Source organism: Leopardus geoffroyi, chromosome A3, assembly GCF_018350155.1.
Source record: "Leopardus geoffroyi isolate Oge1 chromosome A3, O.geoffroyi_Oge1_pat1.0, whole genome shotgun sequence".
NCBI lineage: Eukaryota > Metazoa > Chordata > Mammalia > Carnivora > Felidae > Leopardus > Leopardus geoffroyi.
This window is the reverse complement of record NC_059336.1, coordinates 102556810-102570167: the sequence shown is the minus strand read 5'-3', so window position 1 is coordinate 102570167 and position 13358 is coordinate 102556810. Positions and strand designations below refer to the sequence as shown.

Here is a 13358-nt window from a genome sequence, read left to right as displayed (position 1 = left end):
TTCCCGTTTCTCCACATCCTCTCCAGCATCTATAGTCTCCTTATTTGTTCATTTTGGCCACTCTGACTGGCGTGAGGTGATATCTGAGTGTGGTTTTGATTTGTATTTCCCTGATAAGGAGTGACGTTGAACATCTTTTCATGTGCCTGTTGGCCATCTGGATGTCTTCTTTAGAGGAGCGTCTATTCATGTTTTCTGCGCATTTCTTCACTGGGTTATTTGTTTTTCGGGTGTGGAGTTTGGTGAGCTCTTTGTAGATTTTGGATACTAGTCCTTTGTCTGATATGTCATTTGCAAATATCTTTTCCCATTCCGTTGGTTGCCTTTTAGTTTTGTTGGTTGTTTCCTTTGCTGTGCAGAAGCTTTTTATCTTCATAAGGTCCCAGTAATTAATTTTTGCTTTTAATTCCCTTGCCTTTCGGGATGTGTCAAGTAAGAGATTGCTACGGCTGAGGTTAGAGAGGTCTTTTCCTGCTTTCTCCTCTAGGGTTTTGATGGTTTCCTGTCTCACATTCAGGTCCTTTATCCATTTTGAGTTTGTTTTTGTGAATGGTGTGAGAAAGTGGTCTAGTTTCAACCTTCTGCATGTTGCTGTCCAGTTCTCCCAGCACCATTTGTGAAAGAGACTGTCTTTTTTCCATTGGATGTTCTTTCCTGCTTTGTCAAAGATTAGTTGGCCATACGTTTGTGGGTCTAGTTCTGGGGTTTTTATTCTATTCCATTGGTCTATGTGTCTGTTTTTGTGCCAATACCATGCTGTCTTGATGATTACAGCTTTGTAGTAGAGGCTAAAGTCTGGGATTGTGATGCCTCCTACTTTAGTCTTCTTCTTCAAAATTACTTTGGCTATTCGGGGCCTTTTGTGGTTCCATATGAATTTTAGGATTGCTTGTTCTAGTTTCGAGAAGAATGCTGGTGCAATTTTGATTGGGATTTCATTGAATGTGCAGATAGCTTTGGGTAGTATTGACATTTTGGCAATATTTATTCTTCCAATCCATGAGCACGGAATGTCTTTCCATTTCTTTATATCTTCTTCAATTACCTTCATAAGCTTTCTATAGTTTTCAGCATACAGATCTTTTACATCTTTGGTTAGATTTATTCCTAGGTATTTTATGCTTCTTGGTGCAATTGTGAATGGGATCAGTTTCTTTATTTGTCTTTCTGTTGCTTCATTGTTAGTGTATAAGAATGCAACTGATTTCTGTACATTGATTTTGTATCCTGCAACTTTGCTGAATTCATCTATCAGTTCTAGCAGACTTTTGGTGGAGTCTATCGGATTTTCCACGTATAATATCATGTCATCTGCAAAAAGTGAAAGCTTGACTTCATCTTTGCCAATTTTGATGCCTTTAATTTCCTTTTGTTGTCTGATTGCTGATGCTAGAACTTCCAACACTATATTAAACAACAGCGGGGAGAGTGGGCATCCCTGTCGTGTTCCTGATCTCAGGGAAAAAGCTCTCAGTTTTTCCCCATTGAGGATGATGTTATCTGTGGGCTTTTCATAAATGGCTTTTATGATCTTTAAGTATGTTCCTTCTATCCCGACTTTCTCGAGGGTTTTTATTAAGAAAGGGTGCTGGATTTTGTCAAAGGCCTTTTCTGCATCGATTGACAGGATCATATGGTTCTTCTCTTTTTTTTTATTAATGTGATGTATCACGTTGATTGATTTGCGAATGTTGAACCAGGCCTGCATCCCAGGAATGAATCCCACTTGATCATGGTGAATAATTCTTTGTATATGCTGTTGAATTCGATTTGCTAGTATCTTATTGAGAATTTTTGCGTCCATATTCATCAGGGATATTGGCCTGTAGTTCTCTTTTTTTACTGGGTCTCTGTCTGGTTTAGGAACCAAAGTAATACTGGCTTCATAGAATGAGTCCTGAAGTTTTCCTTCCCTTTCTATTTCTTGGAATAGCTTGAGAAGGATAAGTATTATCTCTGCTTTAAATGTCTATTAGAACTCCCCTGGGAAGCCATCTGGTCCTGGACTCTTATTTGTTGGGAGATTTTTGATAACTGATTCAATTTCTTCGCTGGTTATGGGTCTGTTCAAGCTTTCTATTTCCTCCTGATTGAGTTTTGGAAGAGTGTGGATGTTGAGGAATTTGTCCATTTCTTCCAGGTTGTCCAATTTGTTGGCATATAATTTTTCATAGTATTCCCTGATAATTGCTTGTATCTCTGAGGGATTGGTTTAATAATTCCATTTTCATTCATGATTATATCTATTTGGGTCATCTCCCTTTTCTTTTTGAGAAGCCTGGCTAGAGGTTTGTCAATTTTGTTTATTTTTTCAAAAAACCAACTCTTGGTTTCGTTGATCTGCTCTACAGTTTTTTTAGATTCTATATTGTTTATTTCTGCTCTGATCTTTATTATTTCTCTTCTTCTGCTGGGTTTAGGCTGTCTTTGCTGTTCTGCTTCTAGTTCCTTTAGGTGTGCTGTTAGATTTTGTATTTGGGATTTTTCTTGTTTCTTGAGATAGGCCTGGATTGCAATGTATTTTCCTCTCAGGACTGCCTTCGCTGCGTCCCAAAGCATTTGGATTGTTGTATTTTCATTTTCGTTTGTTTCCATATATTTTTTAATTTCTTCTCTAATTGCCTGGTTGACCCACTCATTCTTTAGTAGGGTGTTCTTTAACCTCCACGCTTTTGGAGGTTTTCCAGACTTTTTCCTGTGGTTGATTTCAAGCTTCATAGCATTGTGGTCTGAAAGTATGCATGGTATGATTTCAATTCTTGTAAACTTATGAAGGGCTGTTTTGTGACCCAGTATATGATCTATCTTGGAGAAGGTTCCATGTGCACTCGAGAAGAAAGTATATTCTGTTGCTTTGGGATGCAGAGTTCTAAATATATCTGTCAAGTCCATCTGATCCAATGTCTCATTCAGGGCCCTTGTTTCTTTATTGACCGTGTGTCTAGATGATCTATCCATTTCTGTAAGTGGAGTGTTAAAGTCCCCTGCAATTACCACATTCTTATCAATAAGGTTGCTTATGTTTATGAGTAATTGTTTTATATATTTGGGGGCTCCGGTATTCGGCGCATAGACATTTATAATTGTTAGCTCTTCCTGATGGATAGACCCTGTGATTATTATATAATGCCCTTGTTCATCTCTTGTTACAGCCTTTAATTTAAAGTCTAGTTTGTCTGATAGAAGTATGGCTACTCCAGCTTTCTTTTGGCTTCCAGTAGCATGATAAATAGTTCTCCATCCCCTCACTCTCAATCTAAAGGTGTCCTCAGGTCTAAAATGAGTCTCTTGTAGACAGCAAATAGATGGGTCTTGTTTTTTTATCCATTCTGATACCCTATGTCTTTTGGTTGGCGCATTTACTCCATTTACATTCAGTGTTATTATAGAAAGATATGGGTTTAGAGTCATTGTGATGTCTGTATGTTTTATGCTTGTAGCCATGTCTCTGGTACTTTGTCTCACAGGGTCCCCCTTAGGATCTCTTGTAGGGCTGGTTTAGTGGTGACAAATTCCTTCAGTTTTTGTTTGTTTGGGAAGACTTTTATCTCTCCTTCTATTCTAAATGACAGACTTGCTGGATAAAGGATTCTCGGCTGCATATTTTTTCTGTTTAGCACACTGAAGATATCGTGTCAGTCCTTTCTGGCCTGCCAAGTTTCAAAAGAGAGATTAGTCACGAGTCTTATAGGTCTCCCTTTATATGTGAGGGCACGTTTATCCCTCGCTGCTTTCAGAATTTTCTCTTTATCCTTGTATTTTGCCAGTTTCACTATGATATGTCGTGCAGAAGATCGATTCAAGTTACGTCTGAAGGGAGTTCTCTGTGCCTCTTGGATTTCAATGCCTTTTTCCTTCCCCAGTTCAGGGAAGTTCTCAGCTATTATTTCTTCAAGTACCCCTTCAGCACCTTTCCCTCTCTCTTCCTCCTCTGGGATACCAATTATGCGTATATTATTTCTTTTTAGTGTATCACTTAGTTCTCTAATTTTCCCCTCATACTCCTGGATTTTTTCATCTCTCTTTTTCTCAGCTTCCTCTTTTTCCATAACTTTATCTTCTAGTTCACCTATTCTCTCCTCTGCCTCTTCAAGCCGAGCTGTCGTGGTTTCCATTTTGTTTTGCATTTCGTTTAAAGCGTTTTTCAGCTCCTCGTGACTGTTTTTTAGTCCCTTGATCTCTGTAGCAAGGGATTTCTGCTGTCCTCTATACTGTTTTCAAGTCCAGCGATTAATTTTATGACTATTATTCTAAATTCACTTTGTGTTATATTATTTAAATCCTTTTTGATCAGTTCATTAGCTGTTGTTATTTCCTGGAGATTCTTCTGAGGGGAATTCTTCCGTTTGGTCATTTTGGATAGTCCCTGGAGTGGTGAGGACCTGCAGGGCACTTCCCCTGTGCTGTGGTGTATAACTGGAGTTGGTGGGCGGGGCCGCAGTCCGACCTGATGTCTGCCCCCGGCCCACCGCTGGGGCCACAGTCAGACTGGTGTGTGCCTTCTCTTCCCCTCTCCTAGGGGCGGGATTCACTGTGGGGTGGCGTGGCCCGTCTGGGCTACTTGCACACTGCCAGGCTTGTGGTGCTGGGGATCTGGCGTATTAGCTGGGGTGGGTAGGCAAGGTGCACAGGGGCAGGAGGGGCAGTCTTAGCTCGCTTCTCCTTAGGTGATCCACTTCGGGAGGGGCCCTGTGGCAGCGGGAGGGAGTCAGATCCGCTGCCGGAGGTTTGGCTCCTCCGCAGAAGCACAGAGTTGGGTGTTTGCGCGGAGCGAGCAAGTTCCCTGGCAGGAACTGGTTCCCTTGGGGATTTTCGCTGGGGGATGGGCGAGGGAGACGGCGCTGGCGAGCGCCTTTGTTCCCCACCAAACTGAGCTCTGTCGTCCGGGGGCTCAGCAGCTCTCCCTCCCTTTGTCCTCCAGCCTTCCCGCTTTTTGAGCAGAGCTGTTAACTTATGACCTCCCAGACGCTAAGTCGCGCTTGCTGTTGGAACACACTCTGTCCGGCCCCTCCGCTTTTGCCCGCCAGACTCGGGGGCTCTGCTTGGCCGGCGAGCCGCCCCTCCGCCCCAGCTCCCTCCCGTCAGTCCGTGGAGCGCGCACCGCCTTGCTGCCCTTCCTACCCTCTTCCGTGGGCCTCTCGTCTGCGCTTGGCTCTGGAGACTCCGTTCTGCTAATCCTCTGGCGGTTTTCTGGGTTATTTAGGCAGGTGTAGGTGGAATCTAAGTGATCAGCAGGACGCGGTGAGCCCAGCGTCCTCGTACGCCATCTTCCTATCCCCACAGAAGTCTTAATCCTCTTACTCCTCTGAATACCGTTAACCCATTTCCTACCAAAGTGACAGCTTTAGGAGAGAACTCTCTGCACTGGCCATGTTATAGCAAAGTGCCCCTCCATCAGGGCCCAAAGAGAAGTTTGATCTTTTCTAGAATTAACCTAAGGAGTGTGACTCAGGAAATATGGGCAAGGCCCCGGCCAAAAGCTGGTGGCTGGATTTGAGAATGGAGGTTGAGGGAAGGGGAGGGGACTCAGCTACGACACTACATCAGTGTTGCCTGGCTGTTATTATCAAAGACTTTTTGGGTATCCTGAGACTGGCCCGGTTCAGGTGATAGAACACCACATTCTTGGCAGATAAATGTTGAAGGTATCCTGGTTGGAGCTTAAGCCATGTAAGTTTTGTTTTATTTTGTTTTGTTTTGTTTTTTAAACGTTTATTTATTTTTGAGACAGAGAGAGACAGAGCACGAACGGGGGAGGGTCAGAGAGAGAGGAAGACACAGAATCCGAAGCAGGCTCCAGGCTCTGAGCTGTCAGCACAAAGGCCGACGCTGGGCTCGAACCCACAGACCACAAGATCATGACCTGAGCCGAAGTCGGACGCTCAACTGACTGAGCCACCCAGGCGCCCCAAGCCATGTAAGTTTTAAATAAAGAAAATGGATGGAAAAAGAGGGTAGAGAAGGGGAGCAAAAGGTAAAGAGAGAAAGACGAGGCACTGCCAAGTAACGTGGCATGAAAAGGCAAAACAGCTCAGAACTGGGAGGAAAGTGGCTTGTGTGAGTTGGGTAAAATGTTTTCTCTGGTCTCGTTTCATGGTAAGTAATGGAGTTGGTTTACATGACCATTAAGTTCTATCCTAAGTGCAAAATCTCTGATTCTGATTCTATTGCCTGTCCAGATCCTCTTGGTCATAGACCCAGTGTCACAATAGCTATAAACAAGAGCCACAGAACTGATGTGTCCCGGATGTAGGCAATGTAAATTTAGGACCAGACTGGGGCAGATCTTGGGTGTCTCAGGATGGATCCTTCTTTGAATGGTGATGGTAGCCAATTCTCTACATCTCTGGTTCTCCTTCAGGCAACACAGTCCTGGTTATTCCCTCTGCCTCCTGGAGATCTTGTGAGGACTATTACTAAGAAACAATTGCAAAGCACACTGTGAATGTGGACTGCTATGGGGGTGCAACTAAACAAAAATAGTAACAATGTTAATGATGGCTCTGTCATTTGGGAACCTGTATAGTCATCATTGTAACGCTTTAGTTCACTGAAGGAAATGTAGTTCTTATGAAATTATTGGCTTGAAAACTTCAACAGGGAGGACATTTTCAGGTGAAGACCTCGCTTGAAACCCTGCAGATATTTAGTTTCTGGGAGTAACGTATAGCACTTGTTTGGTAATCCAGGAAAACATCCTTGGTTCTACCATTAGTGGTAACGCCCATCCTGTCCTATGCCCCTCCTCTGTTGTAGACAATGAGAATGGCCCAGTTTCTAGACAGCCAATTCAGATTGAGGTTTCACTTAACTTTTTCCTTCCTATGACCTTTTTTGGAAACTGGCTTTTATTTATTTATTTATTTATTTAAAAAAAAATTTTTTTTTTTAACGTTTATTTATTTTTGAGACAGAGAGAGACAGAGCATGGACAGGGGAGGGGCAGAGAGAGAGGGAGACACAGAATCTGAAACAGGCTCCAGGCTCTGAATTGTCAGCACAGAGCCCGACGCGGGGCTCAATCTCACGGACCGCGAGATCATGACCTGAGCTGAAGTCGGATGCGTAACCGACCGAGCCACCCAGGCGCCCCGGAAACTGGCTTTTAAAGGAAGAACAAAGTGGGTGAGGTTTAGAGAGTAAGAAGTCCTCACTTTTTGGGGGGAACTTACTTTTCTGTTTGTGTGTACCAAGACTGACTTGTAAGTAAGTCTGACCACCAGATCATCTCCTCCTAGGGAGAGAAACCTGCTAGGTAGAGCTCTATGGGAGCCTGGGAGTTTAGGGGGGCTGTCCTGTGACGGGGACCTTGGGGCTTTAAGTACCCATCTCTTGACCCTGAGGAGGCTTCAAAAACTCTTCTTTAGTCATTTTCACTTACATCATTCAGAAAAACGAAATTTATTCTGTACTTATTCTGTGCCAGAGTTTTTGTTAGACATCAGCATTTTTCTTTCAGGATTCACAAATTAAGTATGCAAGATGAGATGATATCTTTTGGCAGGTGAGTGGATACGCTTTAGAAGCCTGGAGTCTGTGAGTCCAAAGAGTCATGGTGGTGCTTTTCATTTGAAAACTGTTTTATACTTCACAAAGAGCTCTCACTTGCGTTGTCTCATTGGCCCCACACTTTACTCACAGATGTAATGATTACTGTCCCTTTTCACAGTTGAGGGCCCTGAAAAGGTTGAGTGGCCAACCTATGGTCACAAAACAGGCAGAGCCAGCACTCTAACTCACTTTTCCGTTCCAAGTCCAGTCTTCTCTTTCCACGGCATTTAGGTGCTCATCCCTCTTACCTCCACCAAACACCAAGCAATGGGGCTGAAAAAGATCATCTTTAAAGGTCTTTCCAGCCTCAAACACCCTGTAATTTATTGATTCTAAGATTTTTTCGTTTCAAAGAAAAAAAAAAATGAAAAAAGAAATCGTTTGAAATATCTCCTGGCCCTCTCCCCTTCTCCTCCAATGAGACGTATTTGGTTCTGTGACATATAGGAAAACGGTGAAAGTGATCAACATAGTTGAGCATATGGTCAATGGTGGAGTCTGAATATGGACTTTAGCCATGCTCTTGCCATTGTACCATGACGATAAGAAACATCTATAAACATCTTTGGGACCAATTTTAAAATCATTGCAGGTAGTTGCATCTGACAGAATTGCTTGAATGAAAAAATAAGTATGACTCTTCCCTGTGAATTTTCAGGGGATGCAATGATTTGTTTTTAGGTTGTAGAAAGCCTCTTCAGAGGAGTAAAGTATGCATAAACTATTATGTACAGAAGCAATTGAGCCTTTTGTCTTAACTCATGGCCTATTTAATTATAACCTGCTTTTAAATTCCATGACAGTTAGTAAGCAGGAGGAAAGGACCTAACATATAACATAGCCTTCTGGTATTATAATACAGTATCTCATTTAATCCTCTCATTAAACCTGTGAGGTAGGTATTCTTATCACATTTTACAGAAGAGGAAGTCAAAGTCCAGGGAGATTAACCAACCAATCTGTGTAAGATTTCGAGGTTACCAAATTGCAGAAATGAGATTCAGAGCCTTGACTCAAGCAACTATGGGCTCTTTTTTTTTAGTGTGATGTCTTCCTTTTCTTTGCTCTTTTTAATTTCTAAGTTTTTCTACCTTGTCTTGTTAGTCTATGGAAGGACCTAGAAAGATATATTGAGGGATGCACCGGAGACACTATCTAGATTAAACTCTTACGTTATAAAAGTGGAAACAGGCTGAGAGAGAGGAAGTGTCAGGGTCGCAAGGTCACATGGAGAGTTTGTGTGAGTGTGGGAATGAAGATGAAAACTCCATTTCGTAATTTCTAGTTCAAAATGCCAGACTACCTAGTGACACTGGCTTCTCAGTAAAGAGGGGAAAGATGAAGAAACAAGGTCTCCCATGACTTCTCACCTAAAAGTAAAAAAAGGAGTTAAAAAGAATGAAACTTCAGTCAAGTGAACACAACCAGTGAAAGCATTCAACAATAATCCCCTAAGTAAGCAGATAAGCTGAGATAAGTTTAGTAAGGCCATGAACAAAGAAGCTAGTCTTAGACTGGGAGTGGGCAGTTCAGTGGGGAGGGAGGAGGGAAAATTCTAGGCTGAGCAAAGGTTGTGGGGTCAAATAAGTGAAAGTAGAGCTTTGAGGCTGGAGCTCAGAGAGGCAGGGGCTGTGGAAGTGGCAAGATGAGGATGGGAAGGGCGGTAAGAGCTAGACAATCAGGGTCCTGTGTAGAGCTCACTAAGGTCTTTATCCATTCAACTCTGGGTAAACTTTGGACAAGTGCTCTGGCAACCCAGGGAGCAGAGGATGGTTGTGGCTGTAATAGAGGAATTCAAGTTGGCACAAACCTGCAGCAGGAAGGGACAGCTTCATGTTGAGCAGCCAAATCCCCATTAGGCTGTGATTCCTTCTCTTTGCCTTAGCTGTTTTGTTCCCTAATTTATGTGCTTTTTTGTTGTTGTTGTTGTTTCTAAATTCCCTTTCTCTTTTCTCTTGGGATGGTGGCCCATAGGGCTGTGCCCCCTCTTTGCCTTCTCCGTTGGCACTGTGCCCTTCTTTTGGTCTTTCACAGATGCACTTTATTTATTTATTATTATTTTTTAACGTTTTATTTTTGAGACGGGGAGAGACAGAGCATGAACGGAGGAGGGTCAGAGAGAGGGAGACACAGACTCCGAAACAGGCTCCAGGCTCTGAGCTGTCAGCACAGAGCCCGATGCGGGGCTCGAACTCACGGACCGCGAGATCATGACCTGAGCCGAAGTCGGCCGCTTAACCCACTGAGCCACCCAGGTGCCCCTTCACAGGTACACTTTAAAATCAGAGTTCTGGGGCGCCTGGGTGGCGCAGTCGGTTAGGCGTCCGACTTCAGCCAGGTCACGATCTCGCAGTCCGTGAGTTCGAGCCCCGCGTGGGGCTCTGGGCTGATGGCTCAGAGCCTGGAGCCTGTTTCTGATTCTGTGTCTCCCTCTCTCTCTGCCCCTCCCCCGTTCATGCTCTGTCTCTCTCTGTCCCAAAAATGAATAAACGTTGAAAAAAAAAAATTAAAAAAAATAAATAAATAAAATCAGAGTTCATCAGAGTGCTTCCTGTGTCAAGTCCATGCCCGTCTCACTCTTCTTGCTGGCTATTTGTGATTGTCTAATCAGAAGGGCACTGTAAAGAAATTCCCTTTTCTTTTGAGTCATTTTCCTCATGGAGTCATAATTGTTTCTGGTCTGAACTTGTTTCACAATTAAAAAAAAAAAAACTTGGATTACTCTTTTTGGATTCTAAAACATGATTATTAAATATTGCTAGGAAAATATAAAGAATATAAAAAGAAAATGAAACTCATAAATAATTAAATAAGCAGAGGTATTCACTATTACCATTTTGATGTATTTTCTTTCATTCTTTCTTTTTTCAAGGCATATATACACTTGTTTTTATACAAATGGGATACTCTGAGCATTTCAGTACTTGCTTTGCTAAAATCTGGGGAACATGTATGTGGTAGGCTCTACTTACCAAAAATCCATTTGTGGGATTACTTGGTAAATATATGTCTTAATTTCCTAGTCTCCCTTGCGGTTGGATTAGGGACACGTGATTTTTTTGGCCAAAAAAGCACTGTGAGCAGGAAGTGCTACGTGGTGTGTTCTACTTCTAGGCTTATGCAATCAAGGGCCAGTGAGTGCTTCCGTCATCTCCAACTTCCTTTGATGCAGCAATTTTGGAAGTCGCATCTCCCAGACGGTGTGGCTACAAATGGATGAGGTGTGGTTGCAAATGCAAGAGACTAGAACAACCTGCATTTGACTTTGCATGAATGAGAAACAAATCCTTAATTGTGTGAAGTCACTGAGATATCAGAATTTGTTACTGTGGTATAACCTGACCTATTATGACTACTATGAATAACTATCTTTCCCTTCTCTATTACAGACTCCAAGGTGACATGCACTTTATCTCAAAATTCCTCTTTCACATAATTGATTCCTTCTTGTACAGAAATGTGTCTGGATTGGTAGTCCTCTTATAACATTCTCCACTCTCTGGGAGATGAATTTTTGATAAGGTGAATCAAGAACCTGATCAGATGCTTTCATTTTGGCCAAATTCTGATTCCAGATAGAAAGATATGTTAGCTGTGAAAATAAAATGGCCAGTGATAAACTGTTGAGCTAACATCCCAGATAGAAATTTCATAACAATTACATTAAACATCTAACATTTATATGGTGCTTTATAGTTTTTTGAAGCATTTTTTTAATAAACATCAATATAAACATCATTATAATGTGAAGCTGACTTATTTGCATACAAATAATCAATAGCAAAGCGTATGCATGGTTCTCTCCTCCCTCCTTTTGGTATGAATTCCTGGCTGCTGGGAGGATGGGCCCCTAATTAGAGCAACTGTGGCACAGGGCAGGAAATGGCAGGTGTGGCTCACAGGGTGGTTGGAAAAGCAAGAAAAGCAAGAGACTTGGATCTGGCTTTGACCCTAACCACTTGTTGTGTGACCTATGACATTATTACATGTCTCAGAGCTTTCCTTGTCTATAAAAAGAAGAGGTTGGACTGGATGACTACTGGGATTTTTCCAGCTATTGCTGTTCATTCCATACTTCATGACTACCCTGAACATGACCATGGTCTGCTTCATGCTACCTCTGTGCTCCTGAAGTGTTATGTTTAGTTACATAAGGACCTTCCTAGATTCATTCCTTACTATTCTCTTGTAGAGTCTTTCTCTGTCACATGTATAGTTGCATTACAAATGGGTACATGCTTTTTCATTACTTCACTGGCCAATTTGATTTGTCACTCTGAGTATAAATAGAAACAAGTTCCATTTCTAATACAGAAATATATAACAGTTGTTGATAAATTACAAGGAAATGACAGTTTTACTCCATTGATGATGACTCAGGCTTGATGTAGATAAAGGATCATCTGGGGCCTTGATTACCCTTAAGAAAAGGAAGTTTATGTTTCTGAGTCAAGAGGCTAGACCAGTTTTGGAGTATTTTGATGAAAAAAAAAAAGAACATCCGAGGAGGAAATGTGATCTTAACTTTCTTGTTTTTGCACTCTGCCCTCCATGGGATCTTAGTGCAGTTCCCAGTAGGTCATCATATCCCCCTCAGCATTGCTCAAAGGCACTGTAGCTCCCCTGGGAGAGGAAGAGCAGACTGAGAGGGCCTGGACTCAGGACCTGGGGGGCAGAGGAGAGCAGGAGTTCCCACAGAGCAGAGTTGCATGAAACCTTCCTGAAGCCAGCTTGGGAATCTGCTTCACTGTGAGGCATTGTGTCAGAAGCTGTGGGAGGGAGGTGGCAAAGAACCTCACTTACCCTTAATAAGCTTTCAACTTGTGGGGAAGATCTGTGCAGATGACTATAGGGCAAAGTCCTGTAATAGAGGCAGAACAGACAGATGGGAAGTGAGTGGCTAAAGCTAACACAGAGAATTAGGGAGGAATTCATGGAGATTGCATTTTAGGTGTGACTTGAAGAGGTAGGTTTGAAGAGATAGTGGAGAATGGATATTCCAGGCTGAGGAAATAGGATGAGTAAAGGCATAAGGCATAGCATTTCATGTCAGTGTCTCCTATTGTGTGGCCTTGGGCAAGTTGCTTAGCTTTTAGAACTTTGGTTGCCTCATCTGTAAAGCTGGACTAATGATTCTTTCTTCATAGGGTTTAGGAAGGATTAAATGAGGTTGTGTTTGTGAGAGTGTTTAGTTTAGTGTTAGTTTCCTTTCTCCGCAAATGTCCAACATTCTCCTGATTCTATATCTTTGCTTAGACTGTGTCCCCTTTGGGATTTATCCCCTCTCCACTATCTTTGGAATTTAGACCTTTCTTTACTCTGCTGGTCCAGGCCCCTCCTTGGCATAGAACGAGAAACAGATTTGCTGCAGGGAATTTCAAATGTGGCTAACCAAAAATCAGGTTATAGTTAAAGGAATTCTAAGTAGAATGAAAGCTTGTCTGTAGTGGTTATATGAGACTGGAATAATTATTAAGGATTATCAGTTCATGCAGTCATTCATAGAAGATGGTGCTCCTTGATCCAGAAACATTCTTGGAGCCAAGAACTGAGTGGTGATTGAGACAAACCAGTTCTGAACCTCACAGAACATCTCTGCTAGTGGAGAAGCACATATGATCATAGTTGTGGTGGTTTTTAAGAAAAGGGTAGTGTGGGATGCTGTAGAGATATACGCGGGGGGTGGAGGCAGGGAGGAGAACCTAATCTAGTCTGAAAGGTCACAGTAAGTCTCTCTGAGAAAGCAGCATCATGGATGGGAAGGGTAAGATTTTTTTTTTTTTTAATTTTTTTTTTTTCAACGTTTA

The 13358-nt window shown here is 42.3% G+C and overlaps 1 protein-coding gene across 1 annotated transcript in view; it reads left to right on the top strand.

Annotated features, from left to right (window-relative positions):
* LOC123581113 (interleukin-36 gamma-like) overlaps positions 1-13358 on the top strand; it is a 162920-nt gene that overhangs the window by 4216 nt on the left and 145346 nt on the right. The gene's annotated exons all lie outside the window — the stretch shown is intronic.